General features: G+C 39.4%; 1 protein-coding gene across 9 annotated transcripts in view; it reads right to left on the bottom strand.

The window, feature by feature from the left end:
- The window catches only part of NCOA2 (nuclear receptor coactivator 2), a 190205-nt gene that overhangs the window by 121752 nt on the left and 53345 nt on the right, over positions 1-15108 (bottom strand). For 6 of the 9 annotated variants that reach the window (XM_054057479.1, XM_054057488.1, XM_054057485.1 and 3 more), the window contains one exon: positions 783-1027. The exons of the other annotated variants lie outside the window; for them this stretch is intronic. The gene's annotated coding sequence lies outside the window, so the exon portion shown is untranslated. The remainder of the gene's footprint in view (positions 1-782; positions 1028-15108) is intronic. 9 annotated transcript variants of the gene reach the window in all.

Here is a 15108-nt window from a genome sequence, read left to right as displayed (position 1 = left end):
TGCCTTGGATGAATGATTCATTTACATGTCATTTTGGTTTTATGTACTTTTATTATGAGTTGACAGCATCCAAAAATGCCGTGCTTCTTGCACCCCAAATTATATTACATGATACAAACGTCTACACTAAAACCAATCTGCAGAGGCAAGCACTCACAGAAGAAAATGTCAGAAGTAAGTTTTAGAGAAACCTAAACGTTGCCTTTATTTGTTTCTGTGGCACGATATACACCGCAGTTAGGTCATGCCATTTCCACAGTGCCTCTGCTTCATTCAGCACACAGAATTACTGCTAATCAAAACAGTAATCTGTTCTACTCTGGGTATTTGGCATATGGACGGATACCTTATTTACTGCATACTACTCAAATTTTTTTTCTGGAAGATGGAACAAGTAATTTCTTTGTGAATTCAATGGTGCAGCAGAGTGCTTCATCAACATAATGGTCAATCCCGCTGTTACTGTTACTCCTAACTTAGAATAACTGTGTTATTCCTAACTACCTAACTAAAGCAGTGACAGCTTTAAGGTCAAAATGATTCTCCAGTTATGAAGACAACTTTGTCTCCAGTTTAGCACAACTCAGACTTATTTTTTTCACAGCGTTACATTGTGCTTTATATAGCATTTCCAAACTTCAACCTCTGCTGCCTCACTCACAGTTATTAACGCTCAGCACTTTCCCAAATCAGATCCAAAGATCAGATCCAAAGTCATTCGCAAAAAAAGCAAGACACAAAGTTAGCAAAGACATGAGAAAAGCCAGGCCTGAGCAACTTACCTAGCATCACCTAGGAAGTCTGCAGCACAACCAGGCAGAGAGTTCCGTTCCCCGGGGCAGCATGCAGCTGCACAGAGCACCAGAACAGCTTCTGCCTCCTGCGATCCCCTGCCTTTCCTGCCACGCACGTCCCGACTTCTGCTGGAAGTGAGGCAGGGGTACTATGAAGAACAGCTTTCTCAACTGCATCAACCAGATTCATTCCTGGAGCAGGTCCATCCTGCACATAGAACAAAGCCGGGGTCCTGTGGAAAAAACAGCGCATCAGCCTGTGGTTGAATGCTGTTAAATTGTAACATTTCCTCAGGAGGGGCCAACTGAAAGAGCTTTGCAAAGACAAGCTCAGTTTTGACAACCTTTGACTTGGACACTGCCACACTGCAAAAAAGTTTGCATTCACCACTTCTAGAAAAAAGGAGAGACATCAGACCTTGTACAATAACACTGCAGACCAGACACCTACATAAAGATACACTTCTACTGAAGTCAAACAGTGTTCATTTACATTCAAAGACAGCCTACTGAAAAGGACCTTCCAGAGCAAACTCCTTTGACTGCTTTCCTCAAGCCATATCCTCTGTCCCATGTTGACTGAAGCCCTGGTCCTTCTTCAGCGTCGTACCGTCAGTGTCCTTGCCAAGTCTCTTCTCACCCCCACTCCCTAGTGGTTTTTATCTCTCCTGGCTCAGTCATTTCCAGATGTGGTTGGCAGTGCCACACTCTCCCTCTACTCTTCCTTTTCCCTCCCTCCCTCCCTCCTCAACATGTCGTTGTATTAACTCTCATTCTCACCCCAGGTCTGCCTCCCCTGTTCCCAGTCTACAGTATTTGGGGCCCAGGACCACACCAGGGCCCCTGTGCATTCCAGTGCCTCACGGCACCACTGCTGGCTCTCAGGTGCTGGGTATGCAGTGGTGGTTTTGTCCCCTGTCTCAGCCTTCTCTCCTCTTCCAGGCCATACAGTCTTCACACGCTCAAGACGGCATGCGAGAACTGTGATTTCTTTACAAAGGTTACAGTTTGGTTAGATGTGAGATTTTCACAGTGCTGACAAAGCTGTGACTCATAAGTTGCTCTTCTCAGTGCCTTCACCAGCGCTTCCCGCACTGCCATCTCACTCCTAGTCTTGGCTCCAAAGCAGGGGACATTGAGTATTTAAGAAAAAAAAATTCCCAGCACTCCCCCTTCAGCCTTTAATAGCCTAAGTCAGAAAGACAGACTGTGCAAACACAAACACCTGAGAGCAGTAGCCAAACTGAGGACTATCAGCTGAGGGTGGCCAGTGCCAGCCTGAACGCCACAAAAGCTGCCTTTTTCTTCACTACCAGTTTTGTTACACGCCTACAAGCAATGTTCCAACAGCATCATCAGACAACACACACCATCCAGCTAGCTGTTTCTTCGGATGCCACTGTTTTCATCCTGGAGTTAACCAATGTTTGCCTGAAATGTTATAGCTGCTAATGAAATACTTTCTAGGCCACAAAAACCTGAAGTAAAATGGGTTAGTTTTGTTCACGGTGAAGGTTACACACAGCTAACAGAGATAATTTAAGCAAATTCATTTTACTTCACATTTGCACTAAATCAGAAGCACTTGTGTATCAGTTACAAAAAGGAGGGGTAGTTTCATACGATACTGCTGCCTGTGATCACTTGCTTCTGCCTGGAGAGGAAATAACCTTCATATAGGAAACTCTAAGAAACTTTTTCTTTCCTTTTCTCGATTTAAGAGTTATTTATCTATGCATGAAAAACAAATGCAGCACACTGTCATTACATGTATGGTCAGGCAATACACAGAAAGAGGTAAAAGTAGCAAAGCAGACAACACTTTCTTTTAGAGTAAAATCCAATGTACGGATTTTTTTTTTAACTGAGCTCTTAAAAGCAAACAAGGCAACAATTTCTCGATGGCTCTTGTAAATATTTTTGTACAAACACAGTCCAGAAGAGCAGACCAAGTAAACAGAGACGAAGTGTCACAAGCTCACAGATGGGATGCAAATTACAGCATTAAATGCACTATGACATTTATTTATAAATGCTTATTTCCAAGCAATGACATGACTATTCCTGTGAGATCGTATTTAGTCTACAGACATCTGATGTACCTAATTTTCAATAAGCACTTATTAACCACGGCAATAAAAGTAGGTGACCTACACGGAAACTCCTAAAACAGCCAGCATTATTACAACAAAGAAGCTTCAGCACCAGTGTGTAAAATATAATGAAGCATTAAAAGCCCGTTTCCATTTTGAGAAAATACCAATATAGGATTCTATTATATCTTGAATTCAATTTAAGTAATGAACCTGGCTATCGAGCACCTGTAATACCTAGATTATTTTTTTAAGGCCAGAATAATTATCTGATCACTAGTTAAAGTTAAGATACAAAATACAATTAGGCTGAATGAAACTCAGTACTTCAATGTACAATCATGGAACCTACGCTAAAATCCTTCCTTAAGAAAAGAGAGCAGAATTTCATGCACTATTTCATTTGGCAGAGTATAACATATTTGCTGTCAGCAAAGGACTTTTTTCAATGAAGAAAAAGGAAAAGAAAGTATTTCCACTTATTCTGCACTGCCCAACTGATCACAAGTGTTAGGCACTAGTAGTTGTCTCTGAACTGTAAGCCAATGTAATAGGCTTAGTTTCTACAGATCCCTATATAACATATTTAGAGAAGTAAAATTTTCATCTGAAATCCAGCAGACCTTCAAAACTACTGTTTAACATAAACTAGTCTAATTATTTTTTCATCAAAATCAATATTTATGGTCTAAAATACTACATCAAATAGGAAAGCTTTAATGTAACACAAATCATAAAACACTGATAATGGAAAAGGCTCTAGGACTCTATGTATTTATATAAGATCTGTGAATATATAAACATTTGGCTGTACACATCAAGAAAAAGTTGAGGCTCAGTGCGATGTGCTAATCGTCAAAAAGACTAAAACTTCCTTAGGAAAAGTGTATTCTTATAAGGACTTAAGCCAGCTGGCTGAAGCATATTGAACATCTTACCCAAAAGTAAAGATTCATTCAAAACCATTAATTCATTGCAAGGCAACATTCCTTTTTTTTTTCCTCTTTTTTCTCTTCTTTAAGCAGTTTCCAGAATTTTTGAAGTACAAGCTATTCCTTGAAAACCTTCAGCTTTTTCTTAATACTGTTATCACAAAAGCCATACTGCAGTGCAAATAGTGTATTTGCTCCAATCAATGTACTGGAATCATTTGATGAAGGATTCTTCTCCATATGGTAAAATTAATTCTGTTATTAGGTTTGTTTAGGAAAGCTGTTCTTAAATCATCATAAGGAACATAATTTCCTACAATATTAGAAACTTCAGTCATCAAGAAATCTCAAAATCATGCTTCCCTTTTAATTTCAAGATGTATAAAAGAATTTTAATATCCTATATAACTACTGCTACACTAGCATCAGCAGAAAGACTGCTTCTTGCGTTGATGAAGATGTATGGTGTAGCATACTCTTATTTCAATCTGTTCAAATAACGTGACATAATAAGCTTGGTATAAAACATCACTGTTCTTACGCAAATAAACAGACTCTCACATTCAGGTTACTGCTCCTCAATAAATTGCACACAGCTGCTCACAGCTTGTCCTCACACCAAAAAGTACATTAAAATGCAATAGTAACCTTATAACTGTACTACATTGATTTTATTGACTTCAGGCATATTATTAAAAAACATGGGAAGAAAAGAAACCTGAAGAAATAAAAATTTCCAATACTGTCAACAGCGCCCACAACTTCCCACTGCTGTGGCACAGCATCCTTAATTTTGTGGCTTATCATCATATGAAATGAAGCCCGTATCTCGGAAGTCAAGTCTGACACAAGAAGCATCCACAACACCCTTCATATTTTGCTAACCCCACCATCCCCAGCACCACCACAAGTTCGAGGGAATTTAGCTTTAGGTTGAATGCCTCTTCCATTCTTAACCGAGCACCTAGAGAAACATCAGGTGCAAAGTGAGTCAAAGTATCATAGCTTTATAGACATCAACCAATGACCCCCACTGACTTCCTCAGGATCTACAGCAATTTCCAGCACCTCGAGCACTGCTCTGGCTGACTAAAGGTTTTAGCTCATTGTTTCATAAGTGCTTATTTTAAACCAATACTTAAGCTCATCTCATTTCATGTACTCTACAAGAGAATTTGTTTTTCTTAGTCTATGAATGACAGAGCCAAAAATAGCTACAGAGCAAATAGTAAAGGATATATAGCGGTATGTAAAATAAGTAAAATAAAAGTACTTAGTCTTAAGTTTTCAAAATAATATACTCAAGTCTTAGATTTGTGAAAAGTGGAAGTTATATACTTGTGTAGTTTTACTTTTTTGTTTTTAATTATATCAGACACTTATAAAGGTAAAACTTATTAACAGCACAGATACAAAGATATCTTGCACAGAATGCTAATGTATGGTGCGTTCATTCAATGCAAATACACCTGTAGTATTCCCTGACCACTGAACTGGCTCTTAGGACATTTCTCAAAGTGAAGATGACTCCTGCCACACATTTGGCAGTACTGTATCAAAGCAAACCTTTTAAAGTTATCCCCCTTTCATTATGACAGCATAAAACAGGAATAACCTGTGACAGTTTTTGTGAGCAAAACCCCCTTTTTGCTACTGAGTTTTATGACTATTTTTTAACTATGCTTTAGTTTTCACCTAGATAATTTTCAGAAATTCCAAAATATATGATAAAATTCATACATTTGCTGAAAACACAAGGAAGTTCTCCACAGATCAGAGAATGAAAAATAGAACTGAGAAATTTTATTGCTCCTAGACATACAAAAAGGTTCCTTAATAAAATAATGACCATTAAACTCAATTATACTGTTTGTGCCTAATTTGTGAGGTTCTTTGAATAAATATCTTTTTTTACTCAATCTTGCAATTCCAGTAATATGCTTAGCTCCAGAAACTGCAGGGTTTTGCCTGAAACCCATAAGAAGGAACAGAGAACATTTTCTAACAGATACTCTGTGGTTTGGGTACCTCAAAGCTTGACAGCTCTGATCTAAAACGCTGATTTCTCCTCTACCCCCTGGGCTACACTTGTAATATTTAATCTCCTCTTTGAGATCTCTTACGTGAACCCACAAATCTTTCCTTTCATAGAAATACCCCAAACCACCACTACATTATTCTGGACAGAAATGTTCAAATTGTGCTGTTACACCAGAGTGCTGAGCCAATCTAGCAGCTAATTACTATAAGGAGTTCTTGTGCTCCTCTCCCTTTTCTTATAATCACATCCTATCCTTTAGCAAACCTGTTCAGCTCACTAATCTGGCATTAAACTATTCACTTTTATCAGTTTAGCAAGGGCTGAGAGAAGTTTTACAGCCAGGAAGATGCGGGACAACCTGACAACCTGGCCAAGACAATGGAGAAGATGACAGGGAAAAAAGACTTTCATTTCCAGAAGTCATCACTTTTTTTGCCCTAGCAGATTAGCTCAGTTTATTCTGACATACGAAACCTTCTCACTTGATGCTTCTCCACTTTGCATACGTAGATGCACTTGCTAGCCCAAAAACTAGAAACCAGGCAGCCTTGCTGTCAGCTAAGCACATTTGTCTAATCTAGACAACCCCTCCAAAACATGTACCTCTGCTTCTGCAGCCCAATGGTTATCGCCACCTCCTGTCTCTCTCCTACCGAGTGTGAAGAATTCCTGGATACTCCAACCAGCAGTGTCCAAGCTGTAATCCATGGCTGATAGCCAGAGTAAGTGGTCTATAGCTAGTCTAGCAGAACTGTGTCATTCACTATAATTATAAATGCTTAAACTTCACAGTTATAGCAGTAGCCAGTGAAAAAAAAAGTTAGTAAGAGGCACAAACTCTCAAAGACTTAGGGAAACTTTTCTCCCAAGTAACAGGGGACAGGACAAGGGGGAATGGCCTCAAGCTCCACCAGGGGAGGTTCAGGCTGGACATCAGGAAAAAATTTTTCACGGAAAGGGTCACTGGGATAGGCTGCCCAGGGAGGTGGTCGAGTCACCTTCCCTGGGGGCGTTTAAGGGACAGGTGGACGAGGTGCTGAGGGGCATGGTTTAGGGAGTGTTAGGAATGGTTGGACTCAACGATCCAGCGTGTCCCTTCCAACATAGTGATTCTATGATTCTATGAAACAGCTAGTGATAAAGCCTGACTAGCACAGCTCTTTGTGCAAGGACAGAAGAGAGCCCTTAGTACAGTCAATGGCCAGAGCAAGGCTCATTCTTTATCTACAGTCTTAGTAGTACTTCTCTCATCCTGAGCAAGTGTAGCTGCACACCACAAACACCACACGCTTTATAAACTTCAAACTGGACAGTGCAGCAGCTGTGGAAGTTTTGTAAAACTTTCAGCGAAGAGGAGAAAAACAACAACCTTAACTTCAGTATTTTGGTTCAAATTGAGCTGCCTGGTTTCTATTATTTTGGGATTTCTTGCCAAGTGTCCTTCCCGCCTCCCCCACTTAAGGCAACTCGTCAGCAATTCACTATGGAACTCAGATAAACAAACAGCTTCTTTATCACATAATCGCCCCAAATGTGAAATAGTTTTAATACTTACCTCCAGTGGCAGTTACAACGCAGAAACAAAGAATTATTCTATATTAATCCCATTAATTTGAGTCAAAAAGAACATGCGGAATTTAAACACAAGTTTAAAAAGAGATAACTCTCAATTTACTAAAATATCAGGTAGGTCATACTATTACAGGCATTTATATAGATATATACACATGTCTACAAAACTAGAAAACATATATAACTTATAGCTTCTAACACTGGTTAAAAAAATCTGCTCCCAAAATGCTACTCAGTTCTTCTAAAAATCAAAACAGCTTCAACTTCAGGACTAAATTTGATGACTCGTTTTCTTTTTTAGTTCCAGGATCATTCTGCAGACGCCCCCAAAAATTAGAAAACTGCTTTTGTTCCTTCTGAATACAAATGGAATAAGTTGCATCTCTCACAAGAGAGAAGACATTTTAACATTTCAAGTGTTCCTGAAGCATAAGTGGAAGCAAATGGAAACGGATTCCTGCCGTATCTACAGTTCAGTGTAACTGCAGTCTACAGCTTTCACCAAGTTAAAGTAATGCTCTCACGCAAGGTAGAATATAAAGAATTTTTGACTACATACAAATTAAAGGAGGTAAAGAGAGTTTTAGACTGCGCTGCGATAGTTGGTCACGCTCGTTACACCTCTTCAGAGCATTCTGAACACCCCTGTGCCAGGTTTGCATCCTCCTCCATTTCAGACTACTGACCCACCTCACCCACTCTTTGAGTCACATGAGCACTACTCCTCCCTTCAGCCACATTTTGTGAGGCTAAGAGCCTTTTATATGTTTGCTACCTGACTAGTTTCTAACCAGGCAGGCCAGTTTTACTGCTGTCTTAATGACTACCAATGAGAGACTGAATTTTCCAGTTTTCTGAGTAGCCACTCCACAAGGGTAAGTGTGGAAATACTGGTGCACACACCTGGCCCTGCAGACTTCCAGCTCTTGCACCATGTCTGTGCTGCAGCTGTGGCATGGCTGGTACACACGCAGGAAATTTGAGCATGTAAACTAAGCATGTTTAGATGCATTTTGTTTTTTTAAAAAAACTGTCTAGCTGGCATGCCTAAGCCTCTATTTTCCTCCTTTTGCATGCCAGCAGGACAGTTAGGCTCCCATTCCTATCAAGCGCATGCAAAAGTTTTTGTAAATCATCCTTTGGTAACACCAGGGCTCCCCACCTCAGATGTCTTTTACCTTCTCTTCTACCCCACTTCCCATGCACCTCAAATCCTCACTCCCTTTTAGCCCTTCAGTTCAGGAGGTGGCTCTTTCATAGTGCCAACTTCTTGAGCTGCACCAAGAGGATGGGCAGAGAGGGAGCTGGGGATATTATACTGAAAGGTGTTAATGGCTACCATCAAATGGTTCTTTGATCTCCAGACAATTACAGAGCTGGGTCTGCTAACCAGATGCAAGGGGCTCCCTCTTTCCCCTGTTTCTTCCTTCTGCATCCCAGACAGACAGAAATACCATCAACTTGAGTACAAGGCCCTATAAACCAATTATAGGTTTATTCTGAATTTAAAAAGAGGAGGCCTATTTTGCTTTTATAGGAGAAGATGTCAGAGTTTGCAAACCAACAGCTGAACTCTGAAAGAGACTCTTTTAACTCCTGTCTGCTTAAGAGCTGTGTGAAAATACACAATTTGATTGCTGAAGTTTAACAACACTTAAAGTCCTCAAAAGCTCTTACCACAATCACATATAAAAGAAGATTTTTTTTAAAAAAAAAGATTTAAATACTGGACAAAACCCACATGAGATTGTTTTAGTGCTCTCTACTAATTAGTACCACTTTTATTATACAGGCAAAAAAATGACAATTTTTTCCTAAACTGGCAGTGAACAGCCAATTCAGTAAGCTGTGTTTTTGTTTTCTGTGACAGGGCAGTGGAAAAATCTCTTTCATTTATTAGGTCTACAGAGACCAAAATTGGCCGGGTGTCAAACCTGCTTTGTAAAAGCCCAAATCCACTCAGCCATGTGTGGATTCCATAATTCTTTACAACCTGTTATCAGTATCAACTTCACAAAAGATGAACCTTTGGTGTCTTCCAACGAGTGTTACTGCAACCCATTATAAAAGGAAGCAAAAATCTGAACTGACAGTTCAACATAGAAAGAAAAAAACCCTAATTGCAGTGCCAAATTAAATTCTTATTGAAATTGAAGATTTTTTTTTCCTAGATGAGCTTTGCATAAAGATACAAAATGAGATCTCATACAATGGTGGCTAAGCAAGCTACACAACTATATAAATTTTAATTACTCTGCTCCAAGCCCCACTGTGTGCACCTCTGCTACTTAAAGTGCCAGTTTCATCACCTCACGCGTGATTGCAGGGCAGTCAGAACTTGTCATGGGAACAGACAGGGCAAGGCCTTAAGCTGAAAGGGTGCTGATGACAACCTGGGATAGCAAAATGAACTTCTCTTTAGAAGGATGGGGCTTTCAGGAAGGGAGAAAACTACCAGGGTGGAGTGAGTGACTGGCTTGCTTTTCACTACTAAAAAAAATACTATAGATTCCTAGGTGGCTTTGATGAACTGATTAAACCGACTAACTGATTAAACTGTGCTGACTTGTTAAAAAGGTACTTTTCACATCAAATCAGATGCATGCTGTATTACATCCAGGGAAAACCAGCAAATTTCGATATTCAGTAAACATATCCAACAACATATTCTTATATTTTCTATGGCAGAAGTTTATGAATAACAGCATCCACAACGCTTCTTAATCTCAGGCTTTAAAACTGATCAATCATTTTATGCAAATGAAATATTCTTGCTATGCTAAGACTGATCTGTAACTGTCTATACTGACAGCATTTGCTTGAATAGTCTCATTTTTTTAGCAAGGGATTTGATTGCATTCTTTAAGATAGAAAGATCTGCAAAATAAATGACAAATGTTTCCCACATTATCAAGTACTGTAAACAACTCTCTGAAACATTTGGTACACTTCACCTAAGTTAAAATTCTAGTGTCCTCATTCATTATGAGGTTTGCAGTGCTGCAGACCTGCCTCTGACACAAATGTGAACATTGCCAGTCTTAACATCCTCTTTCACTGTGAAATACATACACACACACATATGTATCATTAGAGATAAACTGCCAAGATGCACGTGATTTTCTTCAAAGGTTAATAAAATCTGCTAGGTCTTTAGGTCTCCTGAAAGTACGTGTGATTTTTATCACCATCACATAAACAGTCTGCTTTAATGCTCGTCACTACACAGTCTGCAGATCACAGGCGCGCAGAGACTCTGAACTCAGTTTTATTTGCACAGGAGCGCAGGGAATGCTACACAGCACCATTTTTCCTATGGAGGAGCCCTGAATCTGTACTCCTCACATAGATTCGACACAATTCAGACTTAAGCTGTAATTTGCTGATAGCCTGTGGGTAAGGAGTAACAATTTTTAGAAGTAAACCAGCCTTCAGGAATACAATGTACAAACACTGAAACACAGAAACAATTTAGCACCCTTTTAGGAGCACAACATCCAAAAGTGGCTCATCTACTTTCTAGAAATCTGCTGCAAAACGTTCAAACTCTCCTAATCTTGGTAGCTCTCTGCAAAGCAGCTTTGTGTAGCCTCTAAAAATAGGGAGGGAACAGTGGGGGATGGGGAACGGAGCGACGAAGAGGGTAAATTGGAGTGAGAAATAATACACTGTGCTGGCATTAATTTATAAATTGAATTGTAGTCTTAATCTATAGTTTTTCTAACAAAGTCAAACACATTCTCGATTATCTAATAAAAAAGGTCATTCTGTACTTTTTATTTTGTACATATCCACGCAAAGGAAAAAAGGAAAAGTCTTGTTTCATCTGTTACCAAACCCATCATTCTGCAGTCAACACTTTTAATGAAATACAGGCCAAAGGATTAGTCAGAGCAGATTCATGGAAAAACAAAGGAAATCTGTATGCAAATACAAGCCTATCACAGTAACTAAACCCAAGAATGAATGTCGCGCAATCAAGTACCGCTGAACACAGTCCTACAAAGCTCCCTCTTGGTCCAGCTCCACAGCAATTGGTAGTGACTTTAATGCAAGCCACTGCCCTGAAGAAGACAAATAATGCTAATATAATTAAAGCACTAACTAAAGTATTCTAAATGTGTCAGAAATATAGTCCATGTGTGTTAAAAGTTCTAAGAAGATTCTGGTGGGTTTTTCTGTTGTTGGTGGGGTTTTGTGTTGTATTTTTTTAAGGGAAGGAACAGACAGGGACCTGCTGGGGCAGTTTATGGAGGAAGGTATTGGGCTATAGGGAAGGCTGCTGCAGACTGCCCAGCTGGGATGCCAGAGAAGTGATCTGAAAGCCGGGGTGTTGCAAAGCAGCAAAAGAAGTCGACTCGTCATGCTTGCTGGCCCTTGCGCTGAGCCAGGGGCAGGCTGATGGACTGGCATGAGCACAGAGCAGCACCAGTGTGGCATCGCAGGCCCGGCCCCAGAGAGCGGAAGTGGCAACCCAATGCTTTCCATGGCTTAACATTAGGCCAATCTCAGCTGGGACTTTGCACAAATAAATATGACTGTAGGAGTCCTTCTCAGAAGGTTATTTTTAAATACCTGACCATATGAGCTTCCTTGGAATAGGAAAAAAGGGGAGGCAAAACTAAACAGTCATTACATATATGTTTAAATATAACATTAAAAAACCCACAGGATATTTAAACTGACTAGAAGTGTTCACTTTCATTTTAATTTTAAAGTTGGCAGTGGACCTGGACCAAAAAAAGGGTTGTATATTCTGACCAAGATGCAGCAGCGTGGAGTTTCTAAAACCAGTTTAGAAGAGGGTAAAAAACCCCAAACAAACAAAAAATAAAACTGCTCAAAATCTCTCAAAGAAAAGTAGAATTTTAGGTTTCAGTCCTCATTCAGAGATGTGCTGAAGTCACTCAGAGCTAGAGGAGAAAGCTCAAGTGCGAAAGGCAACAGTAGTAAATCCACAGTGGGAGTATGTGGCTGTACAGAGTTCAGCTAACAGCAACAAATAAGGTCTGGATGTTTGACCCTGAGTTTTTGCAATACAACTTTCCCTGGAAGAAGCATCTACACTAATGCCAAAAAGGCACTTGTAAGTCCTTACCTACTTCTATTTCAAACTACAGACGTAATACATCAAGGTCTATGTAAATCACCTCACGAGATGCAGTGGGATGCCCAGAGAAACATGGTCACAAGTATCAAGCATTATCAAGAAAAAAGCCTAAGACTCAGAAAGACGACACTTGGCTCTAACGGCACATTTGGGGAATACTGATGCTGTCTGACTGCTGGGCATCTAACAACTATATTTTTCCAGCAAACACAAAGCAAGCAACTGCTTGAAAACATCTCAGCATATAAGAAACATATTTTTGTTTATAGAGAAAAAGTACCTGTCTATTAATTAATCTCAAATTAACCGTTCCTTTCTGTCCACTTGGAATTTTTTTGGCTGTCACTATCAATAATGCATGCAAAAATATTGCAGAGCTATGCCATAGTGACGGTTAATTATCCAATTGCTGAAGTTCTTCTGAGTAAAATTATTGTATTTGTCAAACAGAATTGTCTTTTTAATAGAGCATTTTGACAATGGAACAGCAAAATGCAAATATTAAAATCATGGTATATCATCTCAATACGTGACAGCGCTAGCCACTGAAAGAATGGTACCTTCTTCCAGTGTGCACGTTAACTTTCACAGTTACCATAATTGCCTATTCCCTCATCTTCTCTTGGCCTCTGACTTTGAACTTCTGTATCATTAGAGGAAATTTATTTTTTTGTTTCAAGATAAACACACTCACCCTGCATTTCAGAGTGGAAAACACAGAAATATTAAACCTTTGTATAAGTAACAACCCCCAAGTCACCAAACCTCCCCTCCTCAAAAAAAAAAAACCCAAACTAACTCCACATTCCCCCAAACTCACAGAAGAAGAAAAAAACCCAAATAAACAGAAAGACCCAATCCCAATTGATACTGGTTAATATTTACATGTTTAACTCAGAGTAATGTCTGGATATTCCATAACTTTTAATGTATTATGTGTATATCTGTATTTCTGGAACTGCAGACCTTCCCTTCGCACAACAGAGCGCAAAAAATATTCTGCACTATCTGCCCCAGACTGGTTTCCTTTCTGCTGCACACACACTATATATTTGAGATGATCTGATAACTCACTTCTGGTTGTGCACAAGTACTGCAGCTAACGAAGTTTTTGGTTGTTTATTAGAGAGGGAAGGAAGAGGTACACAGACTTTTAACCAAACTGTGACACCATGAAACTTTCCCACAAGGACTGTTAAGTCCTTGCAGTTCCAACGCAGCCATTTTCTTTCTGAACTTATAGGTTTTCTTGCAAAGTACACAACTTAAAAAAAAATAAATTAAAAAACACACAAAGAAATTAAAACCGGCATGAGCATTCACACCACATACCATGTGAGCACTAACAATCACAGAGACAGAATAAGCCTCCCCATTACATACAGTTTGGAGTATCAGGAAGTTCCATACTTAATCGATATTTGCAATACCCTTGTAGGTCCTAGGTACGTCCCAGAACCATTCATCTCAGGCAGTTTGCTTTAGGTTCCCTCATCCCCAAAAGCTGACAAAAGGCTGAAGGCAGTGAACTGTGCGACTGACAGGGGAATGAAACGAAACATTTAATATTTACAGGAGAAGATTTAAGAGTTTCAACCATAAATTAGCTTTCTTCAGAGTTGTTTTATCCCTTGGTATTTATAACCAGTTACCAGATAATAGGTAATTCGGCGTGAGTGCAACTGAGTATCTGCAGGAGACTAAAGCCATTAAAACCATCTGCAGACAGCAAGTGGAAGTAAGTGATCCCAGGGCTACTTCTTTCTCCCATTACCTTTGTATGTTGAAAAGACTGCTTCCTTTCCAACCATATAAAACTTTTCAGCATTGAACAGAGTTAAGTTATAAAACCACAAGAGGAAAAAGCACAAAAAAAGCCTCACAAAATCTCTTAGCACTATCAAAACCAGGTTTCAGGTGACAATAAGGGTTATCATTCACTTTGTTTCCACGTTAATGTATCAAAAAAAAAAAATCCAACCCCAAACAAATAAAAGGAAAAGAAAATCAAGTTCTTGAGTTATGACCTTATTTAGCTTTCCTGGGAAAATAAGTCTTCCCCACATAGATTAATAACAACACATTTACACATGCCCTTTTCCAACTGTGCTGCCCTCTGAGCTTCACTACAATATTCACTATATTCAATGTTTTGTCTTACTTTCATTGCCCATTGCATGACTGCATGCACCATTTATTGCAATATTCAGAAGTATTCTGTGTCAAGAATTATTTCTTGAGAGAACCTTCTAGGAAGTTCATCAGTAAGTTGATCTGCTTTACTTACAGCATCATTTGCATTCAGGATCAGCATTATGCCTGCTTCCAGTATAAGCAGCAAACAGTATATAAATGTAGGTGGTTATTATGGAAACTTGGGCCCTTGTTTTCCAGAGTACTTAGGAAACATTTATTTATATATTCAAAGCACATTATCTCCTGACTCAAAGTACAGCTACTGCTTGAGAAGACTGAACGCTCAGCATATTTGCAAATCAGCCCAGAGCTGAGCACATGCAAGCAAGATGCACTCTTAATGCCTACCTTGTAAAAAGCTGAGTGACAT

This window comes from Cuculus canorus, chromosome 2 (assembly GCF_017976375.1).
Source record: "Cuculus canorus isolate bCucCan1 chromosome 2, bCucCan1.pri, whole genome shotgun sequence".
NCBI classification, from domain to species: domain Eukaryota; kingdom Metazoa; phylum Chordata; class Aves; order Cuculiformes; family Cuculidae; genus Cuculus; species Cuculus canorus.
The sequence above is the reverse complement of the archived record's forward strand: the minus strand, read 5'-3'. Positions and strand labels throughout refer to the sequence as shown.